This window comes from Eriocheir sinensis, chromosome 45, assembly GCF_024679095.1.
Source record: "Eriocheir sinensis breed Jianghai 21 chromosome 45, ASM2467909v1, whole genome shotgun sequence".
NCBI classification, from domain to species: Eukaryota; Metazoa; Arthropoda; class Malacostraca; order Decapoda; family Varunidae; genus Eriocheir; species Eriocheir sinensis.
Genome location: NC_066553.1, coordinates 10,583,657 through 10,601,997, shown reverse-complemented (window position 1 = coordinate 10,601,997; position 18,341 = coordinate 10,583,657). Strand labels below are relative to the sequence as shown.

The window sequence follows — 18,341 nt, the reverse complement described above, 5'->3', positions numbered from 1 at the left end:
TGATAGCAATTAGCATGAAGCAGGCCACACCAACTCCTTTCACATTACAAAATTAACACACGTTACACAGTACACACCTTTACACAGGGATGGAACAGAATAGACTAAGCTCACTCACTGCCAGAAGTGTACGAGAACAGTACGTGTCGGGCCGACAGTCCGACACGTACTGTTCTCGTACAGCTGATTTAGCCCATCGCTGTCTCGCTCCCAAGTCCTAACCCAGGCATCTCTCTCTCTCTCTCTCTCTCTCTCTCTCTCTCTCTCTCTCTCTCTCTCTCTCTCTCTCTCTCTCTCTCTCTCTCTCTCTCTCTCTCTCTCATACATTTTCGTATTTTGTAGCCGACATAAGAGAAAAAAAAGTATCCGGATTTCCAGGATTTTCGTAAATTCAGGAAGGAAAAAAGCCCATTTATGGCCGGGATCCCGGGAAGGAAACCCTAGTCGCAACCATCCAGTTTTTCGCCGACTTGACATTCACGTGTGAGATCTGAATCACTCACGAGTACTAGGTCTAATAAGTTATTTTCCCTCGTCGGTTGGGTAACAATCTGAGTAAGAAAAGTGTCCTCTAACATTTCGAGCAATCTGTTACCCTCCCGATCTCCAATCATCGTGGTACAGTCAATGTTGGAACAGTTAAAGTCCCTGATAATGACTGACTATTTGTTTTGTGTTATGGTGTGAATTTCCTCGTACAGCGCTTCGTCGTCCGCTGCTTGTTGCTTTGGAGGTCTGTAAACGGTTCCAATCGTTATTTTATTGTGCTTGCTTGTCTCCAGTTCAACATATACAGTGTCATATTTCTCTGAGTCTTCTTTGGTTATTTCCACGGCAGGGTATTTGTTCTTGACGTAACAGATAACACCTCCTCCTTTCTTGTGAAGTCTGTTTTTGTAGAAGCTCTCGTATCCGGGAACTGAGAATTCGGTCACTAGGTGGTCAGAGGTGGCCCACGTTTCGGTGATGGCAATCACGTCCGGACTTTCTACGTCAACATAGGCAAGTAACTCATCCCGTTTGGGTATTAAGCTCCGCGCGTTCGTGTATAGGACAGAAATGTCCTTCTTGACTTCAACGCTTCGAGGCACAGTAGTCTGTTGTCTGCTTGTGTTCTCTGTTGGGTGCCTTGGTGTGTAATGAGCGGTCCCTACTGGTTGGTTGTTTACGATACTTTGGTGTCCCTCCCGCGCTCGGAGTTTTTTTAGTACAAAAGTACCTCCTCGTTCAGCAACCTACCAAGCCGTGCTGAGCCAATCGCATTGAGGTGAAGACCGTCAGGACGGAAAAGGTCGGGGATATCATAGAAATGATCCCACTGACTTGCGAACGAATATTATATCTCATGTTTATTGCCTTGTTTCCAATCCATATATAATTCTTTTTATATTGTAAGTTGTTTTTTCTGTATGAAAATTAGATTCTCCCTTTAATATATATAGAATTAGCTTTTAAAAAAGATCAAAGCAACAAGATACATCAGCTTACGGCTGAAAAATATCTTGAAAACGATAAAAAAAAAAATGCTGTAATCTGCATTAAAAGTAGCCTGAAAATGTACCGATAAAAAAATGCTGTAATCTGCATTAAAAGTAGCCTGAAAATGTACCTGCTGTAATTTGCATTAAAAGTAGCCTGAAATTGTACCGTAGCCTGAAAATGCAGTAATCTGCATTAAAAGTAGCCTGAAAATGTACCAAAATGCTGTAATCTGCATTAAAAGTATCCCAAAAAATGTACCTAAGTCAATTACACCTAAAAAAGTGTCCGGAGATTAGCTAAATGGTTTTGGGGCAAGATAAAGTCATAGGTGTGGCCCTTAACTTTATTTATAAGACTTCATAGTACAGATACAGTTCACATCTGTGATTGGCTTACAGAGCAGTCCCTAGCAGAGACCATAGAGAGAAGTACAGGTCATCAGAGTTGACTAACATGACTTCTTTCCCTCGGCAGAATTGAATGGCTGAACGGACATCTCTGGCGTCTTGTCTTGGTCAAGCGGCACACCGCACACTCTGGAAGAAGAACAAGATGTCAAATTCCTGCAGAATCAGCCTCTTAGTGAAGGAAATGTTCTCTATTTATTTAATAAATAACTGACCACAAAAAATAATTTCGTGTTTATTTTAGAAAAAACATATGGCTCACTTTTTGCATATATACAGATATTGCGATATTATGCAATAAGTATATATATATATATATATATATATATATATATATATATATATATATATATATATATATATATATATATATATATATATATATATATATATATATATATATATATATATATATATATATATATATATATATATATATATATATATATATATATATATATATATATATATATATATATATATATATATATATATATATATATATATATATATATATATATATATATATATATATATATATATATATATATATATATATATATATATATATAATATATATATATATATATATATATATATATATATATATATATATATATATATATATATATATATATATATATATATATTTTTTTTTTTTTTTTTTTTACAGCAAAGGAGACAGCTCAAGGGCACAAAAAATTAAAAATTAATAAAAAAAAAAAGCCCGCTACTCGCTGCTCCTAAAAAGAATCCAAAGAGGTGGCCGAAAGATAAGTCAGTTTCGGGAGGAGAGGTGTCCCGATACCCTCCTCTTGAAAGAGTTCAAGTCGTAGGCAGGAGGAAATACAGATGAAGGAAGATTGTTCCAGAGTTTACCAGCGTGAGGGATGAAAGAGTGAAGATGCTGGTTAACTCTTGCATAAGGGGTTTGGACAGTATAGGGATGAGCATGAGTAGAAAGTCGAGTGCAGCGGGGCCGCGGGAGGGGGGGAGGCATGCAGTTAGCAAGTTCAGAAGAGCAGTCAGCGTGGAAATATCGATAGAAGATAGAAAGAGAGGCAACATTGCGGCGGAATTTAAGAGGTAGAAGACTATCAGTATGAGGAGGAGAGCTGATGAGACGAAGAGCCTTTGCCTCCACTCTGTCCAGAAGAGCTGTGTGAGTGGAGCCCCCCCACACATGAGATGCATACTCCATACGAGGGCGGACAAGGCTCCTGTATATGGACAGCAACTGTGCAGGGGAGAAGAACTGGCGGAGACGGTACAGAACGCCCAGCCTCGAGGAAGCTGATTTAGTAAGAGATGAGATATGAAGTTTCCAGTTGAGATTTTGAGTTAAGGATAGACCGAGGATGTTTAGTGTTGAGGAAGGTGATAGCTGGGTGTTGTATATACAATAACCTATCAATATAATAGTAAGTAAAATGTTTAAAGTTCTTAACAAAAGCTATTAGAAGAGGAATGTAAAGAGAAGTGGATAGTAAATGATGAGTCATAATGAAGAATTGAGATGATGAGTAAAAAATATAAAAAGGGAGAGTAAAAGATGAGTCAAAATGAAGGAGAAAATGAGTTAAAAGAAGGAAAAGTTGAGAGGAGGAGAAGAAGAGCTTGGAGAGAGAGCATAAGAGAGGAGTGGTAATGAGAGCGTAGACGTATAACAGAGGTCTAAATAATTACCAAAACACAAATGAAATAAAATAAATATATCAACAAGAGAAGCCTGAACAACACACAGAGAGATTTACATAGAAAATCAGACCACACAGACCCCATGGTCCAGACTAGGTGGTCTGTCCTTAAACCTGAGTGATTTTACATTAATCAGATGGCTCCAAAACGTTGCTTTTCTACTCTAGTTAATATTAAGTTCAAGGAAGTGACGGTCGAGCTTGTTTTTAAGGGAGTCAATCGTGTTACACTGGACCACTGATGGTGGGAGCTTATTCCATTCTCGCACTACAACGTTGGTGAAGAAAAATTTGGGGCAGTCTGAATTTACTTGTCTACATTTGAGTTTTGTGCCATTGTTCCTCGTTCGCAAAGTGTCATCGATCATAAGCAATTTTGTTTTGTCTACATTCGTGAAACCATTAAGTATTTTAAAACATTCGGTCAGTTTTCCTCGGAGGCGACGTTTCTCAAGAGAGAACACGTTAAGGGTGGAAAGCCTTTCTTCGTAGGATTTGTTGCGCAAGGAAGGGATCATTTTTGTTGCTCGACGCTGAACACCTTCTAGTTTAGCAATGTCCTTTGCATGGTGGGGAGACCAAAACTGTACCGCATATTCCAAGTGGGGTCTGACTAAACTATTGTAGAGCGGAAGTATTACATCTTTATTCTTGAATAAAAAGTTTCTTTTAATGAAGCCCAACATTCTGTTCGCTTTATTTGCTGCATCGATGCATTGATGTGAGAATTTGAGGTTTGACGCGATTTTAATCCCCACATCCTTCAGAGAAAAGTTTTTAAACTGTGAAAACGCTGCCAACACTGCTAACATGCCCTACAACTGCGCCTACAGAATTAGCATGTTCCTGACAGTACTTGCTCACACTTTTTCACACACCCTCTCATACTGTGGTGTATGTCAGTTAACCTCTGCTCAGGTAATTGACGGTTCGCCTGTGAGTGAAAAACCTCATCATTTACGTTACTACACAAACAAGAGGGAAAACTCCATAGCGAGGCGCCAGTACCTTTTAGAGCGGGCTTGGCGAACTTCGCCACATTTATTCACAATATGTAAGTGGTGTTATGTAGGTATACATAGTGTAGGTGGGACAGATGTGGAGAAGCGGTAGGTAGGTGTAAACATGATGTAACTTATTGTATAAATTCCTGGCTAACTGCCTAATTTTTCTTACATTATCACACCATGCACCATACCATGCAACTTAAATTTTAAGCATGCCGCAAAACTCTCCCACATCTACGGTCTAAGGCTGAGAATAGTGAGTTTGGCTGATCGCACCATGGGGGGTGGCGACGCCTGAACCCATCTAATCTGTTCACTTTCATCATCTTAATCTGCTACCAGACGCTCTAGCAACGATACTAATTGTTCCCTCTCCTCTGGGGTTAACTTTCCTCCCAGCGTCACGTCATGCACTGACTCAGTCTGTCTAGAGAAGATCGTGAGAGGAGTCTCGCCGTCCTCATCATCTTGTATTACTACTACCGCTCCCACATCTACGGTCTGAGGTTGAGAATAGTGAGCTTTAACTAACTCTAGACACCTCACCTTCTCATCATACTCACTTTCTCGCAAGCAACCTGCGGCTGCATCTGGCCGGTAGTATTGTTTCAACATGTTGACAGGTATTTTTGCTCCAAGGATAAGAACAGGACGAGGGTGTGTTTCCCAGGGGCAGGGGTGGGCCATATATCAGACAGGATTGAGGCGTGTATGGCAAGCGAGGGATCGAACCCCATTGTCTTTCTCAGCTGTGGCGGAAACGACGTTTCTCGTGTTCCAAGCGAGGACCTTCTCAGGCGTTTTAGAGAATTGTTAGGCAGGATACGTGACGCTGGTGGGTCGCCAGTAGTGTGTGGCGTCCTGCCAAGGAGGGGCGTTGGCGATGGATGGCTGTCCAGGGCAATAGCAGTGAACAGCAGACTTGCTGAGCACTGCGGGCGCAATGGGTGGCTGTTCGTCGACAATTGGAACCTCTTCTTTGGCAACGACGCCCTCTACGCCCGTGACGGGATACACTTGACATTCAAGGGTGTTGAGGCTCTCTCAGACTCCCTTGAGCGAGCACTTGGTACCCTGAGGGATTTTTTAGTACAGGCGAGGGGGGGAAGGAGTAATGGGAGCAATGGGAGGGGACATCTAGCTCATAATATAACCAGGCAGCTTAGAAGTAATTCTAGAGGAGTAACAGAGGACGGGCTAAGAATCTTCTATACTAACAGCAGGAGCCTCAGAAACAAGACAGACTTACTAAGGGGTGAAGCTTGTTCAGAAAATTTTGACATAATAGCGATCACTGAGACATGGATAGACACTGCTAATAGAAATTTTAGATCAGAATTTGAAATAACGGGTTATCAGATGTTTCACAAAGACAGAAGGGGCAGAAAGGGAGGTGGAGTTGCGCTATATGTTAAAGACTCACTTAAATGTTTAGTTAACAATTCAGTCGAAACTAACATGGATTCAGAATCAGTTTGGGTGGACGTTTACAAAGGGAAAGAAAAACTAACTCTAGGAGTTCTGTACAGGCCACCCAACCTTAACAGGCAGGACACGAGTATATTACTACAGGAGATTGGCAGGGCGAGTATGAGTAGAAATGTCTGCGTAATGGGGGACTTTAATAATAGGAATATAGACTGGGAAGACCTAGTGGGTGACCTGGAAGCCGAGGACTTTCTTGAAGTTATACAAGATAATTTCCTTAAGCAGGTAGTTACTGAGCCTACCAGAGGAGATAACATATTAGACTTAGTCCTAACCAATCATGGGAACTTGCTACGTGAGTTGGAGGTGGGCGGAGAGTTAGGAAATAGTGACCACAGAACGGTTCGTTTTAGCTTAGACTGGGTGGTAACCTGCGAACCAAACCCAGTGTTAGTGCCAGATTTCAGAATAGCAGATTACGAGGGGCATCGAAGACATCTTGAAGGGGTAAACTGGGATAATTTAGGGATTCATGAGGGCCAGAACTGCGGATTGGAGAGCCAGGAGAACCAGGTAGAAATGTCTTACAATAACTTAGTTAGAGTAATAGTAGAGGGGCAAGGACAGCATATACTACAGCGAACACTTAGAAAAGAAAACAATGATCCTAAGTGGATGACTCGTGGACTAAAACACAAGATTGGGTTAAAGAAGGGAATTTATCAGAAAATAAAGAATGGTGAAACACATCTCAGGGGCCGGTACGTCAAACTATCTAGATTAGTTAAGAAAAACACCAGGATAGCAAAAAGGAACTATGAGATCAAAGTAGCAAATGAGGCGAAAAATAATCCTAAGGGCTTCTTTCAGATGTAAAGAACAAAAACACGGGAGAAAATTGGACCGCTGAAAACAAACGCAGGGGAGCTAGTAGAAAATCACGAAAATATGAGCACATTGTTGAACGACTATTTCCTTTCAGTATTCACACAGGAGGATCGAACGACTATACCGGAAAGAGTTCAGGTGTATAAGGGCGGGGATGGCGACAAATTGAGGGATATAATCATTACCAGGCAAGTAGTTCAGGATGAGATAGATAAGCTTAAGAAGAACAAGTCACCAGGTCGTGACAGGATATTTCCGAGGGTATTAAAGGAATTAGGTGATGTACTCAGTGACCCACTAACCGACATCTTTAAGATGTCGGTTCATACTGGCTATGTGCCAAGCCTAAGGAAAGTAGCTAATGTGACGCCGATTTTTAAAAAGGGGGACAGGTCAGCTGCTTCAAACTATCGCCCAGTTAGCTTAACATCGGTTATAGGCAAGATGCTGCTTGTCCATAATAGCCAGGAACATTCGGGAGCATTTAGAGAAACATAGCTTAATTCACGACTCGCAGCATGGGTTCACAAAAGGTAGGTCATGCCTCACCAATCTCTTGTCCTTCTACAATAAAGTATTTGAGGCGGTTGACAGAGATGAAAATTATGATGTAATCTATCTTGATTTTAGTAAAGCGTTTGACAAAGTTCCTCACCAACAACTGTTGCTTAAATTACAGGCTCATGGAGTAGAGGGTAAAGTTTTGAACTGGGTCAAGGCGTGGCTTAGCACTAGGAAGCAAAGAGTGCAAATCAATGGTAAAAGATCTGACTGGGGATGTGTTACGAGTGGGGTCCCACAAGGTTCGGTATTAGGTCCACTTTTGTTTATTATTTATATCAATGACTTAGATACAGGAATTAGTAGTGATGTTAGTAAATTTGCAGATGATACCAAGATCGGTAGAGTAAATGAGTCGGATCGGGACGCTAGTATTCTCCAAGGTGAACTCAACAGATTGTATGACCGGGGAGATAAATGGCAGATGGAGTTCAATGTATGGAAGTGCAGTATTCTGAGTGTAGGTAGGAACAACCCCTCACATAACTATTGCTTAAATGACACTCTCATAAGCAGGTCTGGGTGCGAGAGGGATTTAGGGGTCTTAGTGAGCTCTTGTCTACGTTAAAGGGCATCTATCCGACCAAGCTGAAATTTTGTGCAAATCCTCTTGGAGGCTTTGCCTGTCTTCGTCAGTGAGAACCGAGTTACCAATCTTTGTGTCGTCTGCAAATTTACTAATGCGATTATTGAGTCCAACATCCACGTCGTTGATGTAAATAATGAAGAGCACTGGGCCAAGAACCGAGCCCTGAAGGACGCCACTAGTGACCGCGCCACTCTGAGTTAAATCCGTCAATCACAACTCTTTGTTGTCTGTTGCTCAACCAACTCGCGATCCATTGGTTTACTTGACCGTCAATGCCTATTTGCCTTAATTTATAAAGTAATTTATGATGTGGGACTTTATCAAACGCTTTCTGGAAATCAAGATAGACTACGTCCACTGATTTGGTTACATCATAAATTGAGAAGAGATCGTTATAAAAGGTCAGTAGGTTTGACAGGCAGGATCTTTTGTTACGGAAGCCATGTTGTGAATCCCCAATTAATGAGTGGTTTTCGAGGTAACTCACAATTTTGTCTCTAATTATGCTCTCGAGTAGCTTACCTACAATTGAAGTTAGACTAATGGGTCGGTAGTTACCTGGTATTTTTTTGTCTCCTTTCTTAAAAATCAGTGTCACGTTAGCCTTTTTCCAATCCGAAGGGACGATGCCTTGTCGCAAGGACATATTGAATACGGTAGTGAGGGAGGAGAGTATTTCGCTCTTTGTTTCTTTAAGCAGTATAGGATATACTTTGTCGGGTCCGGGACTTTTATTTGTTTTAAGTGAATGGAGAGCTTTAAGGACTTCATCGGTTGTTATTTCAAAACTAGGCAATGCATGTTTGAGATTTACAATAGTACTGGTGTTGGTGTTAGCGAGAGGAAGACTTAGTATTAAACAACGAGGAAAAGTAATTGTTTAAGAGGTTTGCAATGTGTTGGCTGTCAGTCACTAGTGCACCGTCGCTGTTTGCTAAAGGTCCAATACCACTTTTGATCGCCTTTCTGTTGTTTATGTAACTGAAGAAAGATTTCGGATTATTTTTACAGTTGGCTGCAATATTTTCTTCATACCTACGCTTTGCCTGACCTACTAGTCTTTTTACTCGTCGCCTGGTATCATTATAAAGTCTAATGTTTTCGGGCGTGCTTTGTTCTTTCTTTACCCCGTAAAACAATTTTATCTCATTGACTGATTGTTTAATTTCGCTATTAAACCACGGTGGGCTTTTTTTAGTGTTAATTCGCTTCTCACACAAGGGGACGAATGTGTTCTGCTGAGCGAGTAAGTGATTTTTAAAGCTTAGCCAGGCTTCCTCTACATTGCCGTCATCTGATAGTTGTATTTCTGTTAGTTTTTGTCGGATTTCTACGAAGTTAGCTCTTTTGAAATTGGGCACCTTTACTTTATTTTCAGTCACTGATGATTAAGCTCTAATGTCGACGCGCACTAATTTATGATCGCAAGAACCGAGGTGTTCTCCTACCGTGACACTACTGACTAGGTTATCTTGGGTCGTTATAACAAGGTCGAGTATATTATTTTGTCGAGTTGGCTCAGAAACCATTTGGTTTAGATAATTTTCTTCTAGAAATTCGATCATTCTATGGGACTCGCCTTCTGTACCTGACAGTGTCGCCCAGTCGATATGGGGGAGGTTAAAGTCTCCTAATATCAGTGAGTCGTTGTTATTAAGTGACTGCCTTAAGACGCTGTACATTTCAAGGTTGTCGTTGAGTGATTGCCCGGGAGGTCTGTAAGTGACAGATATATTTAAATTGACTTTTGCAGTGTTTATTCGCACGCACAAATGTTCAACGTTACTGTTTCTTGGCGTTTTGTCAGTGGGTTGCAAATAGCTTTTGACATAAAGGGCGACGCCACCGCCTCTACGGTTTACACGATATTTGTTGAAGAGTCTGTAGCCATCTATGTTGTATTCGGAACTTAAATCAATATTTGTGGTGTCGATAAATGTTTCGGTTATAGCAATTATGTCAAAATTTTCTGTTAGAGCAAGACATCTCAGTTCATCAAATTTGTTTCTTAGGCTACGCGCATTGAAACTAAGGATTTTTAAGTTATCTAGAGGCTTGGTAATAGAGGTGGTGGTACTTGCGGGATCACGGTTACGGGTTTGTTGCGATGCACGGCATCTATTTACACGGGCGGGGTGGAGGGAGTCTTTAGTCACTCCTTTAGAAAAACACACACACACACACACACACACACACACACACTTACTTGGCCAGACTTGAAGGCAGGGGGAGGAGGTCTGTCAAAGTTCCATGCTGTAGAGTCACTCCCATGCTCCTTCTTGCCTCCTGGAACACTTGCCGATGGGTGGGTCTAGCGGCTGTAATGAAGTGTTGTGTATCTTATAACAGCATAAAGAACTTTAGTAAGGGGGATATTAATAAGATTGTGATGGTTAGAGAGCTGGGCAGGACATGTAGTAATGGGTTTAAACTGGATATATTCAGATTCAACAAGGACACAGGCAAGAATTGGTTTACTAACAGAGTGGTGGATGAGTGGAACAGGCCTGGCAGTCATGTGGTGAGTGAGTGCCAATACAAACAGACTGGTGGATGAGTGGAACAGGCCTGGCAGTCATGTGGTGAGTGAGTGCCAATACTAACAGACTGGTGGGTGAGTGGAACAGGCCTGGCAGTCATGTGGTGAGTGAGTGCCAATACAAACAGACTGGTGGATGAGTGGAACAGGCCTGGCAGTCATGTGGTGAGTGAGTGCCAATACTAACAGACTGGTGGGTGAGTGGAACAGGCCTGGCAGTCATGTGGTGAGTGAGTGCCAATACTAACAGAGTGGTGGGTGAGTGGAACAGGCCCGGCAGTCATGTGGTGAGTGAGTGCCAATACTAACAGATTAGCTGTCTGACTATAAAGCAAGATACTGTAATAATAACAACAGGATGTAGTCACTCTGAAACACACCCACACATTAAAATAAAACACACACACACCTTGTCTCAGTGAGGGGGGCAGCAAAACATCGGATCATTCCCTGGTCCTCTCTCCCCTTCTCTCTCGTGGCCTTCACTTGCATTATCCTGGAAACACACAGTGACATTGAAAGACCATGGGCGGATAAATGGCAGATGGAGTTCAATGTAGGGAAGTGCAGTATTCTGAGTGTAGGTAGGAACAACCCCTCACATAACTATTGCTTAAATGACACTCTCATAAGTAGGTCTGGGTGCGAGAGGGATTTAGGGGTCTTAGTGAGCTCTGATCTTCGTCCAAGGGCACAATGCATTCAAGCTAGAAATCGAGCTAATAGGGTACTGGGATTTATTTCAAGGAGCGTAAGCAACAGAAGCCCCGAAGTCTTCCTCAAACTATATTTAGCATTAGTTAGACCTCATCTTGACTATGCGGTTCAGTTCTGGTCACCCTACTATAGAATGGATATCAAAATGTTAGAATCGGTGCAGAGGAGGATGACTAAGATGATTCAGGGGTTGAGAAACTTGCCATACGAGGAAAGACTCAAACAGTTAAAACTGCATTCTCTAGAAAGGCGAAGGGTGCGTGGAAACATGATCGAGGTTTATAAATGGATGAAGGGCTTTAATAAGGGAGACATTCATAAGGTTTTGTTGGTAAGTGAACCGGGTAGGACACGAAGTAACGGGTTTAAACTGGATAAATTCAGATTCAACAGGGACATAGGCAAAAATTGGTTTACTAACAGGGTGGTGGATGAGTGGAATAGGCTTAGCAGTCATGAGGTGAGTGCCAATACAATTGTCACATTCAAAAATAGACTAGATAAATTCATGGACAGCGATATTAGGTGGGGTTAGATACACGGGAGCTTAGGGTCAAAGGAGCTGCCTCGTACAGGCCTACCGGCCTCTTGCAGACTCCTGCGTTCTTATGTTCTTATGTTCTAAAGTTTCAGTTACAGCAATAACCGCAAAGATTTATTCCCTCGCTGGCTCTGATAAAAAGGCACCTTGGTCTGCTTCATTGATTCAGGGGACAGACCTTTGGAGATTGCCTAACAGTTCTTTGTGGTAGGATTTGGTGTGTTTTGTAATGATGGGTTGTTATTGCAGGTCGTTAGTTTCCCAGACTGAATAGATGGGGGTAAAAGAAAAAAGGCCCTGTTTTGCTACACACTGAAATCTGTGAGGACGAAACTATTTTGTTCCGGTAGATTTTGGATATTTGTGATGCTATATAAGAAAAGATCTTGATATTTTAGGGCGAGCCGAGATATGACAATGTGACTATGAAAATGTCAAGGTTATTGAGATGACACACACACACACACACACATACACACACATACACACCAGTGACCTTCAGGAAAGTAATCAAAGCTCACTCATTCACTACCACATTATCAACAACTGCATCCCTTGAGCAATCTCCTTTGTTGTAAAAAAAAAAAAAAAAAAATCATTATTATTATTATTTGTTTTTTGTTTTTGTTTTTTTGGCTGACATCATATATTGTTGATGGGCCTGAAACCTCATCAACAGTAAATGGAAATGATAATTCCAGAAAAAAATATTATATACATGTCAAGTGACCCAAAACTTGAGTGATTATTATCAGATTTAAATTATCATAACTCACTAATAAACAAGATGCTGGCAGACAGTTTCCTTGACAGTGTTAATATGCGCTGAAAACATGTAGTGGACCAAAAGGGTTACCAGTGTGAACAGCAACCCTTACCAGTCTGTTGTGGCGTTGTCCTCCCCATGACTCAGAGGACTGCTTCCACAATGTTTGCCGTCCACCACCACCTGTAACAAGGGAAACACTAAGCTCCACACAACACACAGCCCGGCACAACACACACCCAGAAAGACATTTGAAACTTTTGTAGAACACTGTGTTATAGCAATCAAGAGGAGGGTATCATGACACCTCTCCTCTTGAAATTGACCTATCTTTCAGCCTCTTGACTCTTTTGTGGGAGCAGTGTGTAGCAGGCTTTTTTTTTATTATTGTTTCCTTTTTGTTGCCCTTGAACTGTTTCCTCTACTGTAAAAAAAAATACAAAAGAGGACATGGAGGAACTGTGATCAAACTTAAAATTGTATGTGGCGTGCATGAGAGTAACTGCTCACACTTAGCAATGGGGTTACTCTCTTTACGGCAAGCTCTGGAGGACCAATGAGCCTCACCGTTAATACCCAAAGACACATTTTTTGCCCAACTGCCATCCTTCTGTGTCATGCTGGGGTGCGGAAATTACTGTGACAAGTTCCCCGATAAGTCACCCTCAGGCTACCAGCTGTGGACAGGGTACATCGGCTGAAAGGACTGAAAATATCACCAAAGCGCTGAGGGCAGTAAAAACTGAGTAGTGGGATAACCCAGCACCATTATGACAGCAAGGGGTGGCCGGTCAGGTTGGGTCAGGTTACATTAGTTCATTTTTATTTTCAGCCATTGTGTTATATTTCTGTTCTATATATTACATTTTATTTCTACCTCCTATTTTACTGTGTGTTTGGTTGGGGTCTCATTACAACCTTGCTGCACTGGACTGTAGGACTGGCCCAGCGTTTCCACAAAGCATGAGCTGCACACTTTGATTTATGGGGAGTTTTCATTTATTTGATGTTAATCGGATTTCTTCTTTCTTCTTTTTTTGGCGGCAATCACTAATTTTTTTAAGAGTAAGAGGCCGAGGGGATGCCCACAGAGTTCATGGCTTGAGCATGTCAACAGATCCTGCCGTGAGGTGCTGGGGATGGGGAGGAAGGGGGCCTGCATGGGGGACTTGCCTGGAGGGACCCCTGGGGTGAGCGTCATGGGGTGGGTGAGGCAACGCACCCCCAGTGTATGCCCCCCATTGATTGAAAGGGGAGGGGGAAGCGGGACAAAAAATATTGATTTGCGAGAAAAACAAACGTCCGATGAACTTGCCGAAATATTTCTCACAGTAATTTAAAAAACATCAAGAGATAACAAAAAAATAAATAGTACGTAAAACCCCGATTATCCGAAAGCGGATTATCCGAAAAACCGGATTATCCGAAATTGATCTGGATAATGCAATTAAAAAAAATGTTCTATACTAAAACGTTATAAAACATCAAAAATAAATAAAAGTAACTACATATGTACTATATTAACACATTTAAAATTGATAAGAACAGTTAAAATGAATATGCTTTCTAATACGTATTGCCGAAATAGCTTGTAACGAATAGATCAATGTATTAGACAAAAAACATTAAACAAACTCTCAACAACACCACGTCCGCACCTTCGCCCCAGCAAGGACGTAGGTGCACGACTACTCTCACACCGTACTCTCAAGACAACGACACAAACACGACTCCCCTCTCCACTCCATGCCACATTCCCCTTCCAACATACGAGTTGCGCGATAATATGAGTCATCATACTGTGTCTCCACCTGCACGATGCATCAAGGTCACACTTGCAAGCTTGCACAACCATTCACAATCGCACTCTGCAACATTCACAATTCAGATCTGCAACGCTCACAAGTATCAACATACACTGGTCCAGACAAGGAGACACACAGACAAACATACAATAAAACATTTACATCACATGTTTTAAGCGTACTACTTTGTTTAGCGTAGCGTGTGTTTGTTTGGTTTCAAAATCAAAATGGCGGCGATCAAAATGGCGGCCATAAATCCGGGTTATCCGAAAAATCGGCTTATCCGAAAGAGGCTTCCCCCCTTCCATTTCGGATAATCGGGGTTTTACTGTAATTAAAAAACTGTTTTGTCACCAGAATTGGAGGAAAGAGATGGAAAGAAAGGGAGGGAGAGAACATTGGAGGAAAGAAATAGGGAGAGAAAGTTGGGGATAAATTTTAAAAGCATCAAAAGCTAACATAAAACAAGGGAATTATTAACAAGAGGGTCGCCTACCAATGTCAAGGCAGTGACTGATTATTTTTGGACTAAATATAATGTTGTTTATTATGGAGACACTATTTTGTTCTGAAAATCACTAAATGATCAACTTCCGCTTCATCCCGTCCCACGCTGCATATTTCCGCTGCCCCAAACTGCGTGCTGAATAAATTTACACTAACCTGACATAACCTATCTAACGGGGAGGCTTCGTTCCCCTCAACCCCCCTTGTTACTGCACTGCACTCAGGGACCTAAAAATAATTAATATTGTAGGTATTAACATATCTGGCTGCCCTCGCTTCAATATTATAAAAAAAAAAGAATAAATAAAAATCATGGGCCGGGGCCAGCCGAAAATTTAGCAGGCAGAGTACGGGGCCATCCAGTCCCCATTAAAGCTAACGATACGTTAATGGTAAAAATCAGCATATATATACATTGTGAGTTATCACCTTCATATTACAGGTAAAACTCCAGAAATACACCCACCAACTACCAGTGACAACGGAACAGCCTGCCCCATTTTTACCAAGGCAACCTGACCAAATCTAACCTAACCATTGAGTAAACAGAACGTCTAATGGTAAAAAGGTGAATAAAAAAGACCAATTAATCTTACCTAACCAAATCTGATTTCTGGAATAACACCCAAATAGTTAGGAATAAATGTCAAAATAATTAGGCTACCCTTTCTTCAATAATCCCTTAATGATAACAGAAATACTCTAACCTATCACCGTCACTGTTGTTGTCAATGGAGGTGGAATTGGTGGAGTGGACATGGCGGCTGACCCCAATCACTGCTGAGGGTCTACCACCATCATCACCACCACCACCATCAACACTGCCATCACCATCACCACCACCACCACTCACCACCACCATCATCACTGCCATCACCACCATCAACACTCACCACCACCGCCGTCATCACCACAAACACCTGTCACCACCGCCGTCATCACCACAAACACCTGTCACCACCGCCGTCATCACCACAAACACCTGTCACCACCGCCGTCATCACCACCAACACCTGTCACCACCGCCGTCATCACCACCAACACCTGTCACCACCGCCGTCATCACCACCAACACCTGTCACCACTGCCGTCATCACCACCAACACCTGTCACCACCGCCGTCATCACCACCAACACCTGTCACCACTGCCGTCATCACCACAAACACCTGTCACCACCGCCGTCATCACCACAAACACCTGTCACCACCGCCGTCATCACCACCAACACCTGTCACCACCGCCGTCATCACCACCAACACCTGTCACCACTGCCGTCATCACCACAAACACCTGTCACCACCGCCGTCATCACCACAAACACCAGTCACCACCGCCGTCATCACCACAAACACCTGTCACCACCGCCGTCATCACCACAAACACCTGTCACCACCGCCGTCATCACCACAAACACCTGTCACCACCGCCGTCATCACCACAAACACCAGTCACCACCGCCGTCATCACCACAAACACCTGTCACCACCGCCGTCATCACCACCAACACCTGTCACCACCGCCGTCATCACCACAAACACCTGTCACCACCGCCGTCATCACCACAAACACCTGTCACCACCGCCGTCATCACCACAAACACCTGTCACCACCGCCGTCATCACCACAAACACCTGTCACCACCGCCGTCATCACCACAAACACCTGTCACCACCGCCGTCATCACCACCACCACCTGTCACCACCGCCGTCATCACCACAAACACCTGTCACCACCACCGCCGTCATCACCACAAACACCTGTCACCACCGCCGTCATCACCACAAACACCAGTCACCACCGCCGTCATCACCACAAACACCTGTCACCACCGCCGTCATCACCACAAACACCTGTCACCACCGCCGTCATCACCACAAACACCTGTCACCACCGCCGTCATCACCACAAACACCAGTCACCACCGCCGTCATTACCACAAACACCTGTCACCACCGCCGTCATCACCACCAACACCTGTCACCACCGCCGTCATCACCACAAACACCTGTCACCACCGCCGTCATCACCACAAACACCTGTCACCACCGCCGTCATCACCACAAACACCTGTCACCACCGCCGTCATCACCACCACCACCTGTCACCACCGCCGTCATCACCACAAACACCTGTCACCACCACCGCTGTCATCACCACAAACACCTGTCACCACCGCCGTCATCACCACAAACACCTGTCACCACCACCGCCGTCATCACCACCAACACCTGTCACCACCGCCGTCATCACCACAAACACCTGTCACCACCGCCGTCATCACCACAAACACCTGTCACCACCGCCGTCATCACCACCAACACCTGTCACCACCGCCGTCATCACCACAAACACCTGTCACCACCGCCGTCATCACCACCACCACCTGTCACCACCGCCGTCATCACCACAAACACCTGTCACCACTGCCGTCATCACCACCAACACCTGTCACCACCGCCGTCATCACCACCACCACCTGTTACCACCGCCGTCATCACCACAAACACCTGTCACCACCACCGCCGTCATCACCACAAACACCTGTCACCACCGCCGTCATCACCACCAACACCTGTCACCACCGCCGTCATCACCACCAACACCTGTCACCACCACCGCCGTCATCACCACAAACACCTGTCACCACCGCCGTCATCACCACCAACACCTGTCACCACCACCGCCGTCATCACCACCAACACCTGTCACCACCGCCGTCATCACCACAAACACCTGTCACCACCGCCGTCATCACCACAAACACCTGTCACCACCGCCGTCATCACCACAAACACCTGTCACCACCGCCGTCATCACCACCAACACCTGTCACCACCGCCGTCATCACCACAAACACCTGTCACCACCGCCGTCATCACCACAAACACCTGTCACCACCGCCGTCATCACCACCAACACCTGTCACCACCGCCGTCATCACCACAAACACCTGTCACCACCGCCGTCATCACCACAAACACCTGTCACCACCACCGCCGTCATCACCACCAACACCTGTCACCACCACCACCATCACCACCGCCGTTATCCCCACCACCACCATCACCACCATTGTCACCACTGCCATCACCATCAACACTCACCACCACCACCACCATCACCACCAATGTCACCACTCCCATCACCATCACCATCACATGAAACGGATTTTCCAATTTTCACCTCTTTCCACGCCCCGATTTCCTGTCCCTGCACACCAAAATAAGGACAAAGAATCCACCTACCTTCCCACAGCATGGCGATTCCTGGCACTGTATAATAACCTAAAAAACAAGGAAAATAGAGCGGTGTATCGGCGGCCATGGGCAGATGGAGGAGGAGGAGGAGGAGGAAGCAGTGACGTCATCATAGTGTTGGAACTTTAATAAACTACTAGCTTAGAA

At 43.8% G+C, this 18,341-nt stretch overlaps 1 long non-coding RNA gene across 5 annotated transcripts; it reads right to left on the bottom strand.

Annotated features, from left to right (window-relative positions):
- Positions 1 to 1,811: 1,811 nt before the first annotated feature.
- LOC126980732 (uncharacterized) lies at positions 1,812 to 18,299 on the bottom strand. 5 transcript variants are annotated; one of them, XR_007733475.1, is made up of 5 exons: positions 18,183 to 18,299; positions 12,735 to 12,805; positions 11,008 to 11,094; positions 10,266 to 10,377; positions 1,812 to 2,018 (listed from the first exon to the last, which is right to left on the bottom strand). It is a non-coding gene; the product is annotated as an uncharacterized LOC126980732 (long non-coding RNA). The 5 variants fall into 5 exon arrangements; XR_007733479.1 differs by lacking the exon at positions 18,183 to 18,299 and adding an exon at positions 15,642 to 15,680; XR_007733476.1 differs by lacking the exon at positions 18,183 to 18,299 and adding an exon at positions 14,281 to 14,713.
- Between the last annotated feature and the right edge of the window lie 42 nt (positions 18,300 to 18,341).